The sequence below is a fragment of the Symphalangus syndactylus genome, chromosome 15, assembly GCF_028878055.3.
Source record: "Symphalangus syndactylus isolate Jambi chromosome 15, NHGRI_mSymSyn1-v2.1_pri, whole genome shotgun sequence".
Taxonomy (NCBI): Eukaryota; Metazoa; Chordata; class Mammalia; order Primates; family Hylobatidae; genus Symphalangus; species Symphalangus syndactylus.
In genome coordinates this window covers 67,412,056-67,427,622 of record NC_072437.2, presented here as the reverse complement: position 1 = coordinate 67,427,622, position 15,567 = coordinate 67,412,056, and positions in this window count along the sequence as shown.

Here is a 15,567-nt window from a genome sequence, read left to right as displayed (position 1 = left end):
TTTTGGTGTATCCAAAGGAAATGATATAAAACAACTACATAGTAAAATTTAGTATCCGTTTTCCTAGTTGTATCATTTAAAATAATTGTATTTGCTGACAGTTAACACTATTAGGAAAACATGGTTAAGTGGTTTTCTTTTCCTTTTCTGCCAAATATGACATATATAGAGAGAAAGAATATTTCTCATATACTTGCATATTAATTTAAATATATTTATGTTTATATAAATAAATTTATATTCAATTATATAACTGTATTATTTATCTATATAAACAGATCATTTAAATAGAAAATACAGACATATATATTATTTTTAACAAAATGGTCCTGATCTCATACATACTCTTTTAACCTGATGTTTTTAATGTAACATCATTCTGCATCACTATTTGCAGATCTCCTCATCAGAAAAATTTGGTCTCCTTGCTGCCCTGGCCCCTGTCCTCTTTCTCTGGGTCTTCATGCCTGGTCGAGCATCTGTGAGTTTCTCTTTCCTGACCAGCTGCTGCGAGACTGTAACCAGACCTCAATGCAACCAAACCAGAACTGCCTCAGAGCTGTGCTTTCCTGCTTATTGGAAGGACACTTCTGCATCTCAAGGCTAAATCACAAGATCTAGGGACTCAAGGATTTGCTAATAGTGGCTATGGTCATCCTGGATGGGGACAGAGATGTTTGATGTTTGTTCTTGATACTACTCAGGAAAGGATCACTGCCTCACTGCCATAGCCTAGGGCCCTGAGGAGTCTCTGCAGCTTGTTACTGTGGTCTGAAAGGCATCAGAAAGGGTGCTTTAGGAACAGTCTACTTGGGCAAAGTAGGCTATGCACCATGGGTGGTTTCCTCTGCACAACTGTTGTCAGATAAGACTCTGAATCTCCTGGAATCCTTCTGAAATGGGGGAGTGGGAAGCTTTGGGGGTGACAGTACCAAAGATGTTTGCAATTACGTTATTAACCTGATATAAGCCAATAGGAGTTTGTGCCAGAGTCTTGGGCATGGTTATCATTATTTTGAACAAATACATTGATTTTTCTTCTTGCATATAGTGGTAAATGGGAAGGAAAAAAATGCCACAATGGCAGGAACTAGTTAGAAGAATAGAGACCATGTTGGCAAATGACTGAACTCATTCATTCATTCATTCACTCACTCGACAAAGATTTATTGAACCCATGTCATGTGCCAGGCTGTAAGGAATCAACAAAGATGTATTTTGTTGCCTGCTAAGTCTCCTTAAAATTTGGCACAGCAGGTGTGCTTTGTTATATATTTAAGTCAGTTGCTAGTGAAGGCAGGAGTGTTAAAGGAAAGTTTAGGTTATATCTAGAAATAGCATTGCTGCAGTCTGCAAAATCCTACTGACATGAAATTCTCATTGAAGTACATGAATATTGGGAATCTGGGGCATACATAAATAAAGAATTCACCTGATACATTTCAAAAACTGCCTTCTGAACTATTTAATTAACAACCTATGAAAAATATACTCTTGAGACCTAAGTGGATAATAGATGTCACCTTTGTTCTATAAAAATGCTTTGCTACCACTAAAACTTAATTTTAAAATGAACAGTCAGCATTTGCAACAAGCTGTCTCTCTGAAAGTTCCACCTATCCTGGTTTGACACAAATAATGAAGAAGGGCAACATTTACCCTCATTGCTATGGTGGAAAATTTTATTTATCATTGGATTTTAAGGTGTAGTGTTATCTCTAGAGTATGAAGATTGACAGAGCAGATGGTCTTTATTGTTCCTAAAGGTCTCTTTAGTAAATGACACACTAATTCTTTAGTACTTTCATCTATCTACCCTCCCTATGCAATTAAAATTTGGTGACACATTTTTATGGTCACCAAACGGGCATAAATTAACATTAATTAGGGATATTGTAAGGTAATTCCCTAATCGAGAAGTTACATGCGGATGGGAGGAGCGCAAGGACTGCTAATAAATTTCTCAAAATCACCTCTAACACTTCTGAAAGCAAAGAGGCTATCTTTTGTCTTTATAGGTTAGATTTTGCAGAAAAAAGGTAAGGTTGGATTTTATTGCTAATCTTATGCTTTTAGACATTTATAGTCTGTTCCCCCACTCCACCTTTGAGCCTGAGACACACACATCTTCAGTTAAGAACAGAGGCTCTTTGAATTAATTAATTCATTCATTAATCAATAGCAGACATGCCTTCTAGGCTTGCATTTCAGGTGCCAATGTCGAAGTATTCTTATACTGGGCATAATGGCTTCAATAAGCCATTAGGTGAAAACCACAATGAGGCATTTAAAAAGGCTTTGCAGTTAGATCAGAGGCTGGCTGTCATCCTTAGAAATCTCCCCCCTCCCAATATCCATGGGATCATTTTAAATTGCTGGCTGCTCTCATATGGACAAGAATTCTTTCTAACTTTTGACATTTGTGTGGGCTTAGGAAACGAAAATGGATTTTGACCTAACAAATACTCATTCTATGCATTGATATTAGCAGATAGAAAATAACATTAAATCAGATGTTTACATTCCTATACATAAGCCAACATATAAGATGGGGAAGCCTTTCAGATACAGTAAAAAAGATAGTGTATGGAAGGTCCTACAGAGTGCATTATACTGATGCGTGCCGGTACACATCCAGTCACTATGTGACTCAGTTTCCAAATTGATAAAAGTATCACTGAATTATGTAATAGAAGGCAGTAATATCATTTCTGAACAAAATACTATATTCATTTAACATAAATTTATTGAGCACTTACAGGGTGTCAAATGCTGTTCTTGGTACCCTACCTATAGCAAGGAAGAGGACAACAGGCATTTTCTAACAGGGTTAACATTAGAGCTGTGCCTAGTACATGCAGGAGAATAACAGCCCTCATCTGACTCATCTGCTCGTGTCCCTATGCCCACATGTTCCCCTTCAGTGGAAAGATTAGCACTCAGCAGTACTTAAATACTGTTTTCTCAAATCTTTCCTTTTCAAAGCTATGCAAATTATGTAAGTACACAGTTTTACAAATTGGAGGGGTGATAAATGTGGGTGCCCAATTCTTTCCAAAAATCTAGTCTAGTCTCATCCCTTCACGGGTCATTTTTCTTACCTCAGTGAGTAGGAAAGAGATTAAATACATTTTCTTGGCTTCTACCTCCTTGAGTTTGAATAATAAGCAAATCCCTGATTTTAAGCAGTGAATTGGAAATATTTAATGTGTGTCCATTCCTTAGACATCCCTGATCTTGTGTCAAAAAACGTTTTGCATTAGTTAGTAGTCTTATGTAAATTCTAAATGCTGATTTCAAGGTTTGTCCCTCAAAAAGAAGTTCTTATACATAAAAGGAGCCTCTGTGCTTTTAAATCTTTCATTCTGTCCACTTTTCAAATCATCTTGCTTTGTGGTGCTCTTGTAACTCTTTGATATGATTTTCATCACTTGTAACCTTTATACCTTTTAAAATTTTGTGCATGATGCTTAGTTCTTACCTTGTCAACAAGAAGCAGCAGTACTGGTTTCTGCTGCCGAATATTTCATATTAAAATTCACAATATTTAATGTTTTTTAGAAAAGAAATTGGCACAACATCTCTATGGTGCATCTGCTGGGTATGGCTGTCAGTTATTATAATAGGGTTTCTAACAAATGACATGTCAAAGCCTTGACTTTCAAAGCCCTTATGCAGAGTGTCAATCATTTACTTTCTGCCTTTTCAAATGAGCCTTCTTCCAAGAGCACCTTTAAGGTGTGTGTGCCCTGACTTTTCATCAAAAATTCTTTCTGTCCTTATTTTATCTTGTGGAAAATCTCTCCTGCAATGAAAATGTGAAAGGACAGAAATGACCAATTTTGAGTAATAATGAAGCATTTTTAACAATAATGTCCAGAATTCTTTGTTATTTATTCCTATCTTGGTTGCTTGTCATCTCCCTTTTTATTCTCTGCTATCTCTTCCATATGTAATTCTTTGTTAATATTCTATAAACTTTGGATAATTATTGGTCTTTGTCTTGATATTTTTGGTCTGTTATTACTGATTTACATGAGAGCCTGTATCAAATGGAGCAACTTTCAGCTTTGAAGTTAAACGTGGAAACACACATATAAAAAACAGAAATAAACAGAAGTTCTCCATGTATCTTCTTACTTAGCAATGCTGAAAAAATGTTCGGTTCACAGGGTTTCTGAAACAAACTAGAGAATCATCAGCCATAATCATTTACAGTCGTTCTAACAAGACATGTTAGTGATGGCTATTGGGGACTAGACTTTGATTGGGAAAGTAGGTGTTAATTTTAGAACAATATTTCTGGAGATAAGTCAACCAGTTACCTAACAAAAGAAGCATGTTATATTAAAAAACAAACAACCATGATTTTACGTAAGTCCCTATCCATTTATTGACTAATATTGAACAAACATTTTTCACTTCAAATAATAAAAAGTAATTTATATGAGAACTTTATGAGTTCTCAAAAAGTGACTAATTTTGAAATAAAAAATATATTATCTCCTAATTGCATGCCTACTCTGTGCTGAGTGTTAAAAATATGTGACTTCTTTTCTTACAGCTTAGCAGAGCTACAGATTTAAATAGAAATTATGTTAAACACGGAATACTATTATCAATTGTTTTCCTTGTATCATTTTCTCTACTGGAGGTGAATTGAAGGTGTCATGGACATTTCAGACATAAAGATAAAATGGTTTACCTAGTAACACAGAACTAACAGTCATTCCCTGCATATGTACCATCTCATCTTATTGTCCCTAAGAGGTGCACATCTGGGCTCCCACGTACTCTTCATTAAATATGTAATCTTATTCACTCACTAGGCAGTAAACTTATTGGCCTCATCATCTTTCATATTGCCTGGCTCTCAGTAGATACTGGATAATGAGCAAAAATAATAAACTAAAACAAATTATTCTATAATCACTAAGTTTAACTTAAAAATATTGGTTTATACTTCTGAATTACCTGTGTTTGTCTAAGATCCAAATCAGGAGTGTCAGATTCCCACAAGAAACACTTCATTACTTATAAAAGTATTAACAAAAAACTGAAAGAGGAAGGCTTTGGCCAAACATTATGTACTCAAAAGTTTCAAATACAATTGGAAAACACTTTTTGGCCTCTTATCTAAACCAGCCTTATAAACCTCATGAGGTTTCACTAACATTATTTGTTTCCCTTGGTGACAGGCAGCCCAGTATAAGGTTGGTGAAAAAGTAATTGCGGTTTTGGGAAGCACTAACTACGCTTTTAGCATGTATTAAAAAAAAACATTTTATTTATAGATATTTCTGAGAGAGCACAAGAGAGTGAGGGGACAGAAAACGGAATAGAAAGAACTGGGTATCTCTTGCCAGAATCTGACAGCTTGAACTTTATGAAAGATTAAAAGGGAAAACGAAAAGAATATAGCCACGGATACTTTCGTTTATGATGTGAAAAAAAATCTTTTTCATCCTAAAAAATCTGCCCTAGAAATGAGTACAAAACTCCCTTAATTTAATGGAGAAGGTAACTTAATTATGCAAATCAACAGGAGATTGACCCTGCCGTGAATTTTTAATAATATACTAATTGCCTGATAAGGAAATCAAATTAGACTTTAGTGGTAAATTTTCATCTGAGTGTGCTGGGAATTGTAGCATCCACTCTGTTTTACAATAATGATCCTGGAGCTGATGTTTTTGTTTGTCAGATGAAAACACTGGTCTATCTTTTGGCATGTGTTGTCTTGATTAAGTATTGACTTTTAAAATTTCACTAAGTCCATCTCAGCTCTTTTCTAATGATCTCTAAAATGAATCCCAGTTGTCTCGTCTGCTTGTTTACAAGACTGCAGAACAGTGACAATTGGTTAACCATCAAAGCCGAGTAAGGATGACTTTTTCCCTTAAGCATTAGTAAGTAAAAAATTTGTTCTTAGTCAGATCGGCACACAGCAAAAGAGGTCATTTGCCTAGTGGGTTTTTGTTATAAAAGAACTACTTGGAACTTTGAAGAACTTTTTCAGGGTACAACTCTCTTCTCAGCCATGTTAACGTAAAATGTGATTTTTTTTCTCTGCTCTTCCTTTACTTCAAGAATCTTAGAGAGCAGATCAAAATAATTTCGGAAAGAACACATTGACTTCTTTAATAACAAGATTTTTTTTTCATGTAAAATCAAAATAGTAAGTGGAGGGAAAAACATAAATCTAGATTTATAACAGGCAAATTTTCCAGGAGACTTATTATTAAAATATATTGGAGAGCAGGTGGAGGTAGATAATTTTCTTTTGCTAAATTACTCTAACTTCACCATGACTATTTTCTTTTTTAAAAAAGAAGAGGTCTTCCATATTTAGAAAATGGCTAGCACTGGAAGGAGCAAATTTTACAAAGTAATTGGTCATTAGTTAACAAACATTTTTCGCTATCTACTTAGGGGAAAGGTACAATATTAAGCATTAGAGATGAAAGTAGAATTATATAGGGGAAAGGAGAGAGAGGTATTTGCTGTAGTCTTGGAAATTAGGATTGGCAGAAAAAGGCAAATTCCTATACATAAGCAAATAAACAGTAACAAACAGGCAATGTATTATAAAGTAGATATATAGGTAACATGGGAGTTTATAATGGGGGCTTAACTAAGTTTGACAGTTCACACTTCCAAAGCAAATTAGAAAAAAAAAATTCAGACCTGAAGGATCTGTAAGATCTTTAGATATTTGCTAGATTAAGAATAGGAGGGGAGATATTCTAGTTTAGGGAGCAGTATGTGTTAAAGCTCTGTAGAAGTTAGCACAACATGCAAAGTTCTAGGTAACTAGAATACATGTGCAAGAATGACTGTCAAAACGTGAGGCTAAGAGAGACCAGAGAAGCTAGATCACACATGACCTGTAGTCACATAATATATGTTTAAGAATGTCTTACTATGACTAAAAAATAGTATTTCAATTTCAGAAAATACCCTTCAGCATTTATATTTGAAAATTATTTTATTCTGGTAAGAATGCTTAACATGAGGACTATCCTGTTAACAAATATTTTGGTGTACAACCGAATACAACAATATTCGACAGTATTGTTGACCATACTGCTGACAATGTTGTATTACAGATTGCTAGGGTTTATTCATCTTGTTTAACTTAAACTTTATCCCCTTTGGTTAGTAACTTCTCATTTCCCCCTTCACCAGGCCCTGTCAATCACCATTCCATTCTTTGATTCTATGAATTTGACTATGTTAGATACCTAATTTAAGTGAAATCATGCAGTATTTGTCTTTTTGTGACTGGCTTATTTCACTTAGCATGAGGTCCTCAAGGCTCATCTATGTTGCCCCATATGGCAGAATTTCTTTCTTTTTTAAGTCTGAACAATATTTCATTGTATGTATACATCACATTTGCTTTATGCACTCATCTGTTTATAGATATTTAGGTTGTTTCCACATCTTGGCTATTGTGAACAGTGCTGCAAAATAAATTGAATAATAAAATTTGTATATCAATCATTCTTACTCTCTAGAGCTATATGTTTTTCAGAATATCTGCTGAAAACATAAAAGGCTAGGGGGCTGCTAAACATTAAAGCCCACAATTTTCATATTCCTTCCTTGTCTTGGATCATTATGAGAAAGTATTTTTCTCTTCCAAGTGATGTCTTTATTCAATTCATCTGACGCTTTTGAAGTACTCCAAAGACTATTATTCTAGGAACTATGGAGTTGGGGAAGGGTGCACACTCTCCTTGAGGCCCAGTGTCTTTATCTGCAAGAAATGCAACATAATACCTTCCTTTCAGAGTTAATATGAGGCTTGTCAGTAGGTTGCATAATGATTAACACTTTCTATGTATGGAAAATACTGTTCCAAATGCTACCCATGTGAGATTAGCTTCTTGTATCCCTACAATAACACTATGATGTAGGAGTTACTAACCCTCTATTACAGATGAGCAAACTGAAAGAGAGAGCCTACATAAATTGCTCCAGATTACAAAGCTAAAAAATTGTAGTGCTGGGACTTGAACCACCTCACTCTACTGTCGCTAGCACGTAGGAGAATAATAACAACTAAAATAGCATAGATAATATACTGTTTCTCATCCAAGATATTCAATATCTACACAGTTTGTGCATTTTTCTTAATACTAATGTATTTTAAATAAACCATCTATTTATTGGATAATCAGACATTTTAACATATTCATCTCTTGAGACAAGTGAGCAAATAAAATTAAGCACCACATCTTTCAATAATTGAATAATGTCAGAGTGTTAGGGTGCTATATTTAATGGTTCAGGGTAGAGGAAAAATCAGGTCCCCAGCTTCTCACAGGAAGGAAAATTGTGAATGTTGGAAATTAAGTGTAAAAATGTGAATACTATGTTAGAGTTCTATTATTAATGATACTAAACAATCTTTTTTTTATTTACACAGAAAAAACCAGTGAATGAAAACATTAAGGTCTTAGGGTTCCTATGAAGATCAAGTGAATTAATAAATACATATAAAGCAGTACATGAAATAGAGTGAGTGCTCAGTGATGTTACCTGCTATTACTATATTTTTATGATGCTGAATTTCATCCATCTTTTTGAAAACAGAGTTTTTAGTTATTATGGGGACGAAAACAAATTGGTTTTTGTTTTTGCCTACTCTACTAGCCTATGCTCATGAAAAATCAAGAAACAATAAATGAAATTTTGCTGTAAGAAAATGTGGGTTATTGAAAGATGCCAAATCAAAGTCTTGTCAGAGAAAAATGGCCAATTATTGCACGAACCAGGCATACCCTGTACCGGGTAGAAAATTTTCAATTAAAGAAAAACTCAAAAAGCATAAATCTTAAGATTTTCACTTAAATATGATTTTAAAAAGGCTTAAATCAAGAAGGGCTTGGAAAAAGGAAAGGAGAGATGACAACAACAAAACTTCGGAAGCTAGAAACAAAGCCAGTCAGTTTGGGTAAGTGGGAGATAGGGTAGGAAGTAGGGGAGACTTAAAAGCAAGCTGGTTCACACCGCTAAATGCCAGAAAACACAAGAATCAGAAGCACCAGTGATTTTTAAAGTGAGGGTGCAGAGGACTGGAAACAGAGCTGTTTGGAACTCAATCTTAGAGGCACTTGACGTGTTTTACTGTTTATTGAGACAAGATTTATGCCTATGTCTGAGAGTTTGGGGATTAATATGAAAAAATAATTACATGCAATAATGAAAAAATTTGTACCTCCAACGCAAGCAGAATATTATTTTAAAAGGCAGCAGAAAATACTAACACTGATATTATAAACACAGATATAAATATGTTGAAGGATAAACTATAGAAATTTGTATATGGAGAAGAGGAAGGGAAAGATGGCAAAGTCATCATATTCCATAGTAGGAAGTCAATAGATAATATCTAAAATGGAAAAGATGAGAAACAGCTCAATCACATGTTATTTAGAAACATAAAAGTAGATGCCAGGAGAAACAGCCAAAGGAGCTGAAAGTGGTTACACTTGGGGAATGTGGATCATCTTGGGAATAGAAAGAGAAGGAACTGCTACATTTTATTGTAAAATACATGTATTGCATTTGACTTCCTAAAACCATGGATGAATGTCATTGATAAATACAAAAATTGCATTAAAAGAAATAAAAAATACCCTTGCATTGTAGGAGTAAAAGTTTCTACAACAAAGTAAAGTTAAAAGAGGTGTTAGCAAGTATTCAAAAATTAAGGTCAAATAAATAAGGCTTGTAATGGTAGGAAGCATTGGGGAATGCAGGCATATGTTAGAGGGCAGAAAGGAGGAAAATAGGGGAAAAGGGCATTTCAACAAAGATATTTAACATATTTCTGCTTTTTTACTGTTTTTGCTTAAAGTAGCTTTAACATACTCTCAGCTCTTGACAACCAGCCTGCTGATATTGGGGAATGCAATAAAGTAGTCTAGTCTGATGAGTCTGGTCATATATTATATTAAATCCCTTGGCATGTTGAGTTGGTCACAGCTTGTGCAGTTGCTATTTCCTATAAAATCATGACAGTGATATATGTAGATATATTTTCAACCATGCCCAAGAGTAAAATTTTTATTGTTCTACAGGACAGATAGCTTATCATATAATCAGAGAATTGGAAGGGACATTAGAGATGATCTATTTCTACCCTTTGTTAGAGTCTTGCATTTCTTGCACAATATCCCTATTTGGAGAAGAATGCTTCCACACATACACATCTTAAACATGTTCTCCCAACAAGTGTGTAAGGACATCCTGGGCCAAGATTGCTCAGGATTGAAGAGAATGTGAACAACATGATCAATTACTCGAAGACAGTGCTTTGGTCCTTCTTGTAAAGATTGACCATTAAACGATAAGTGTGGGCGAAAAGATAAACCATGAGTAATATCTAATAACCCAAAGCACACCTGAGAATGCTTATTCTGTTTTTACATATTTCTTTTTCCATTCATCTGTTCATGAACACTTATGTTGATTCTGTATCTTAGCTGTTGTGAATACTGCCATGATAAATATGGGGGTGCAGTTATCTGTTCGATATACTGATTTCCTTTCTTTCGGATAAATACCCAGTAGCAGGATTGCTGAATCACATGATAGTTCTAATTTTAGCTTTTTGAGAAACCTCCATACTATTTTCTGTAATGGCTGTACTAATTTATGTTTTCATCAATAGCGTATAAGAGTTCCCTTTTCTAAGATATCCATTTTGTTGCTACTTCAGGTCATATCATCATCTCTCACCAAAGTCACTTATATAGACTCTTACGCAGCCTCTTTCACAGTTTTTCCTTATTTTCCCTCCTCATCAATCAAACATCAGTAGATCTTCCTAAACTATAAACTGATAGTTGGCATGAAAATGATTCTTTGCTTAAAATTCTCCTTTACCATTCTTGAGTAGATTTTGTTATGTAGAATCACATTCACCTGACATCCACCATATTTAACTTCTGCCATGTGACATTAGACACATACATGCTTTCTCATGTCACCATCTTTTCATGCATTTCAACACCCTCTGTCTGAATGGATATTACTACCTTATCTGCTTTGGAAACTCTTATCCACACTTTATGTCTTGGCTAAAATATTGCTTTTTTTTCTGGAAGCCAATGTGGACTATTTCTGAGATATAACTCCTCCTTCCTTTATTATAATACTTACATTGTAACAACAAATATACTTTTCATGTATAGAACGCTCCTTGGGAGTCAACAATAAATCTAAAAATGATATGACACTGGCGATTTCTTTTAACTATTAGTTGTCTGAACATAGATATTTTAAAATCCTAATTTCTTGAGATCTCTCAGTTTTTACCATAATCAGTGTTTTATTCCATTTTTCTTACTATGGTTGAATTACTTTTGGTAATTTGCATTTTTCCCAAATATGATGTATTTATCGTTCTTGCTGCCTAAAATGACCGTCCACCTCCTTCAGATATATTTGTATTCAAATATCTTCTCAGTGAAAACGTCTTTGATCTTTCTATTTAGAACTGTATCTCCCTGCTCCTCTTTCCTGTTTTATTTTTCTTTGTAGTTCTAATCTCCATCTAACAAACTACGTATTTTTCTTATTTTGTTCATTGTCTGTCTTACCCTACGAGTATGCTAGCACCTGACTGTTATGGAATCCTCTGTGGCCAGTGATGCCTTTGCCCAAGTTTCGCTAAGAGCTCCTCTCTGCTGGGCTGATTCCACTCATTCAGCCTGGTAGGCTGCACTCGGCTCACACTAACAGCCTTGATCTCACGCCTGCAAGGGAGACTGTGAGTCAGGCGTGGAGTGGCAAGGGGTGTGTAAGCAAGCATGGGGTCTGGCCACTGTGCAGTCAGACAGAACGGCTGCTGCCATGGGTCGGGCAGCTCCAGGTGCCAGCATGGGTGCCAGCTCTCTGCAAGGCTGCAGCTGGACCAGGTGCACCTCAAGCAGCTTCCCCAGTAGGCACCAGGGAATGCAGTGGCGCCTGGAAGCTGGAGATACCAGGAACTTCAGGGTCCCAAAGAGGAACTCACAACCTTGACTCAGGGGGCTCCCAGGTCCTGGCTCCCCAAAGGGCCACAGCCTTTCTCTGCTCTTGGCCCACAATGTGGCAAGCAAGGGGCATGTTTCAGTCTGTTTGCGTTGCAGCTCTTTTATCCTTGCCATTCAGCGGGTCCTGAGTTTTTGTTCTGTGACCAGGAGGAATGAGGTATGCAGACAATTGCAGGATGAGCAAGATGAAGAGGAAATTTATTGAGTGCTAGAACAGCTCAGAGGAGACCCACAGTGGGTAGCTCCTTTCTGCAGCCAGGGTGTCCCAGTGAGTGTTCAGATCCTACCAGAGAGGAGACCCTGCAGTGGGAAGCTCCTCTCTGCAGGCAGGTTACCCCATTGAGTGCGTAGCTCCCTGCAGTGGGAAGCTCCTCTTTGCAGGCAGGTTACCCCATTGAGTGCATAGCTCCCTGCAGTGGGAAGCTCCTCTCTGCAGGCAGGTTACCCCACTGAGTGCGTAGCTCCCTGCAGTGGGAAGCTCCTCTCTGCAGGCAGGTCCTCTTTTGTCTCTGCAGCTCTCAGCAGAGAGGAGGCCCTAGAGTGGGTGGCTCCTCTCTGCACAGAGGTCATCCCGTTGTCTCTGGTAATCTCTCTGTCCTCCCTTCAAGTCTTCCTGAGTCTGGGGTTTTTATGGACTTCAGAGGGGAGAATATTTGTGCTGCCTGTTCCATGGGCTGCCCAGGGAATATCACCACAAGTTCCCTGGCAGACCCAGCCCCCAGGCTTAAGGCCCTCCCTGGCTTGAACGGGGGGCTTCACTGGGGACCCACCTCCTTCTGCCCATCAGCCTGTCTGCCTCCAGCTGTTGTTCACGGTGCCCAGGCTGTTCAGGCCAAGGGGTGCTTGCAGGCAAGCACTAGGCTGTCCTCAACCACCCCTTAGCTTTCCTCCTGTGCTTGTCGGCACCCAAAGTCTGGAGGAGGCCAAAGCTTAGGGGGCTGACATGTCAGCACTGCCCTGAGCGTGTGCACACCTGGCGAGGCTGTAGCAGCACCCTGGCTCACCCCAACCTTATTCTGAGCTTGGAGCATGCACCCACAGTGGGGAAAAGCCAGTCAATGGGAGCAGGCACCCTCAGCCCCGGGGGGGCAGGGAGGCCTTCTGGGAGCCCCAAGAGTGTAGAGATGTCTGGATCTGTAGCTGCAGCAGGGTAGCTGCAGCTGCACCTGTGAAGCTCCTGCCCCACCAACTCGGAAGGGGCAGGCTCCACGGAATGTGCAGCCCTGCTTACACTCCCTCACTGCATGAGGCTGGGGGGCCCACATCTTACTGGGCCTGGACTCGCATCCAGGGCAGGGTCAACAGAGCCAGGAGCTCCTGCTGTGTCCCTGGTGCTCAGGGGAAGCCCGGGGCTCCCCCTCATCCAGCTTGTGGCCCTGCATTGCGGGATGGCTTCAGGAGTGGATTGTGGGCCTCAGGCCCAGCTGTTAAGAGTGTCAGGCTTGACAGTCAACCCAATGCAGGGCAGACCCAGGGGAGGCTCCCCCTGGGTGGCCACACACAGAGCCTCCTCTCAAGGCGCAGGAACCCGGTGCCCTTGGTGGGGTGGGTTTGCTGGCTGCACTGCCAGCAGGGTCCCCAAAGCATACGCCACTCCCACTTCCTGTCCAGGGCCCCAAAGCATCTTTCTGGCCCCAAAGCATCTTTCCGGCTCCATGCCCCAGGTCCGGCCCTTACACTCCGTGTGCAAGCATGGCACAGCCCAGGACCCAGCTCTGTCTCGGGACCCCTCTCTGCCCAACCATGCTGCTCCCCTGCCAGTGCGTGACTCAGTCTGGCCCCATTGCAGAGGCCACCAGGGTAGCAGGCTCCAGGGGACTCCCAGTGTCGGGCTCTGGGTCTGTCCGCCTCCTCTCCACACCCTCCCTGCAGCGGCAGCAGGTGACAGTGGCAACATGTGGCCAGGGTTCAGAGTGATGGAGGCTCTGGGCCTGGGACCTGGTTCCACCCAGCCATGCAGGGATGGGAGCAGTGCAGTCAGCCACCTCAGGGATGCAGGGCACAGGGGTCCCACTGCCGCCACAGTCACTCCCACAGCCGCTCTTGGCACCACCGCTCGCGTCTCCCCACTGCAGCCAGTGTGATGGCAGTGGCAGCTCTGGACGGCTGGCCACTGCCATCATAATCAAGGTAATTTTGTCTATTTTGTAAAGTGTGCCAAGAACAGCTCCTGAACACACACAGCAATAAGCACTCAGCCTAAGTCAGCTGTTTATTATACATCATAGTTTTACTGCATTTCATTCAGAAAACGTGTGCTCTATTAAATATTTCATCAGATTGTCTTTCTCTTCATTAAGCATAATATTTTGCATATGTTTTTCAATTATTTTTGGTTCAGAAACATATATACTTACGTAGTCACAACAATTAGTTCATTCATACTATTTTATGACCTGCTTTTTCCCCTAACAAATTATGATTAAATATTTTCTTACCAATAAATGTGTCTATTCATATGTGGATTAATGGTAATATAAAATTTCATTGTATAGATGTAATATATTTTTGCATCCTCAATGTTTAGTTTATTTTCTTTTTTTTGCTCTTATAAATAACTCTTCGATGAATATTCATGCGCATATATATTCTTGAGCATGTGAATGATTATTTTTAAAGGTAAATTTCCAGATGCAGAATTACTCATTAAAATCACAAACTTTATAATATCTCTTTATACATATTCCTAAATTGCCTTTCAGAGAAGTTCTAACAACTTAAACACTCATTGGTGATTAATTAACGTGTCTATTTCACTGTATTATTGCTAAAACTGGGCTTTCATCATTTTTTAACCTTTTTGTGACAGAAAATAAATGAATTGCCTTGTTGTTTGAATTTGTGTTTCTTTTAATTACTACAGAAAATACAACCCTTTTTATGTTTTGGTCATGTTCTTGATCATCAAAAAAATTAAATAGTGATTTTATTATTGATGCACAGAAACCCTTTATTATTAGAGGATTGAAGTCTTGTCATATGTTATAAATATTATTCTAGTCTTTTTTCAGTTTATGAACTTTTTGGCATGGCGTACATTTGAAAATTTTATCTAGTTATTTTACTTTCTCCAGTTTTATTGGGGTATAATTGATAAATAAAAATTGTATATATATATATATATGTGGCATGCGATGTAATATTTTGATATATGTATATGTTGTGAAATGATTACCACAATCAAGCTAGTTAAAATATCCATCACCTCACATGGTTTTCCTTCCTGTGTCTGTGGTGAGAATATTTAAGATTTACACTCTAAGCAATTTTTTAAGCATATAATATGTTATTAGTAACTCTAGTCACTATGCTTGAATAGTTTTTAAACATACATTTTGACTTTGTGTTTTTCAGATCATACGATTTTATGATTATTTCATTTTCACTTTGAATTATATATTTAAGAAAAGTGTTTTATATTTACTTTTATTTTAAATTCTACTTTGTAATGATATTAATATTGTTACTCTCGCTTCCTTTTTACTTGTACTAGGCTGACGTAGATTTGTACATACTT